Source organism: Camelus bactrianus, chromosome 9, assembly GCF_048773025.1.
Source record: "Camelus bactrianus isolate YW-2024 breed Bactrian camel chromosome 9, ASM4877302v1, whole genome shotgun sequence".
Classification (NCBI taxonomy): Eukaryota; Metazoa; Chordata; class Mammalia; order Artiodactyla; family Camelidae; genus Camelus; species Camelus bactrianus.
The window spans coordinates 58,079,150-58,081,308 of NC_133547.1; the positions used below are offsets into that span (position 1 = coordinate 58,079,150).

General features: G+C 42.6%; 1 pseudogene; it reads left to right on the forward strand.

The window, feature by feature from the left end:
* Positions 1-235: 235 nt before the first annotated feature.
* On the forward strand, positions 236-917 carry LOC141578756 (nascent polypeptide-associated complex subunit alpha pseudogene; annotated as a pseudogene).
* The last annotated feature ends 1,242 nt before the right edge of the window (positions 918-2,159 follow it).

Consider the following 2,159-nt stretch of genomic DNA (forward strand, 5'->3'; position numbering starts at 1 on the left):
AAACTGTTTGAAATTTTCCAACCACTCCTCCCATTTCTCATGACTACAAGAAACTGCACCTAGTCTTCATCACCTGGGTGCTTATTAAAATTACAAATTCTTGGGCTACACCTGCCTAGACTGGGTCATCTGTGCATTTAACTACACATCTGCCTGCCTAGAGAAACAAATACTTTAAAAGGTAAGGGCTCCTGCAACAGGCGTGGGTCACGCTCTCACTCGCTCTCTTTCTGCCACCATCTTGGTTCTGTGTTCCCCACACAAAATGCCCGGTGAAGTCACAGAAACCCTCCCATCCCTGCTACAGAGCAGGAGTTGCCACAGCCCCAGGCTGGGACAGGGTCTGGAACAGAATGTGACAGTGACGAATCAGTACCAGAGCTCGAGGAACAGGATTCCACACAGACAACCACACAAAAAGCCCAGCGGGCAGCGGCAGCTGAAATAGATGAAGAACCAGTCAGTAAAGCAAAACAGAGCAGGAGTGAAGAGAAGGCACGGAAGGCTATGTCCAAACTGGGTCTTCAACAGGTTACAGGGGTTACCAGAGTCACTGTCCGGAAATCTAAGAATATTTCTTCGTCATCACAAAACCAGATGTCTACAAGAGCCCAGCTTCAGATACCTACATAGTTTTTTGGGGAAGCCAAGATCGAGGATTTATCTCAGCAAGCACATCTAGCAGCTGCTGAGAAATTCAAAGTTCAAGGTGAAGCTGTCTCAAATATTCCAGAAAACACACAGACTCCAACTGTACAAGAGGAGAGTGAAGAGAATGAAGTTGATGAAACAGGCGTGGAATTTAAGACGTAGAACTGGTCATGTCACAAGCAAACGCGTCGAGAGCAAAGGCAGTCCGAGCCCTGCAGAACAACAGTAATGATATTGTAAATGCTATTAAAAAATTAGCAATGTAATCTCCTGAAAACAGGACTTTTGGGGGGGGGTTCAAAAGAGTAACTGCAGCTTGGTTTGAAATTTGTACTGTTTCTATCATTAATAAAGTTATAGCTTCTTTAAAAAAAAAAAAAAAAGGTAAGGAAAAGTCTGTGTGACAGACTCGGCAGTGCTTCCATTGCCTCTAACTAGCCCCTAGGATTGTTGATTATATAGGAGGAACTGGAACAAACCAAGTGCAATTCTTTCCCAGACTGAGGGAAGGGGCTCAAGTTTTTAATTCAAGCTTGCTTTTCTTCTTCCCAGAAGCAGGGGGTGGAATCCTTGTGCTTAGTTACTCCTGCAGTTGCTAGAGGTTAGGAACAAAGACTGAAACAATTTAAGGGCCGGAAGGAACTTCAGGTATTACTTAACTTGTTTCCTTCTTATCAGATGTTTCCTTCTAATCATCTGTATCCAAAGTATCTAGACTTTTCCCTCTAAGAGCACTCAGCTACTCAAAGCATTTTCTCAGAGCAGGATCACTGGCATTGCCTAGAAGTTTGTTCGGAGATGCAGAGTTTCAGACCCCAGTCCAGAGCTACAGAATCAGCATCTGTAATTTCACACGAACCCCAGGTGATTTGTGCACAGTCTGAGAAGCATCGGAGCAATTTCTGGACGTGCTGAACCAGCACCTGCCATCTCCAGCAACGTGCATTTATCATGAGCACTTACTTGCCAAGCTGGGCCAATGGAACAAGGAGAATTCATGGGTGAAAAGTTTTCCCAAATGTCCCCTGCAGAATTCAGGGATCTGTGTGTTTGGGAAAGAAAAGAGAGGCTCAAAGGATAAAACTCAAAAGTAATTACAAAACTTACCAACAAAATGGTGGTAATTTTTTTTTTTTCGAACAGGGTGATGAATACATTGAGATTCATTATATTACTCTCTCTACTTTTGTGTATGTTTGAATGTTTCATAATAAAAATTATTTTTAAAAAGTAGTCTCAAGTTAGTGAGGCTACCAGTCCCACCAAGAGGCACCTGTGCTAGGAAAGTGGAGTCAGCAATGTTGTGTATTTGCCCCAAAGTGAAGGCTGAAGGGGAATGGGGAAGAAGTAAGGTTTATAGACCAGACCCCTTGGGTACATGCCTTCATTTAATCTCCCGTCACAGCTCTGTTAGGTAATGCCACCTTAATCATTAAAAATTAAAAAAAATTAAAATTAAAAAAAAATTTAAGGATTGAATTTAGCATCACCAATCATGGGACAAACTT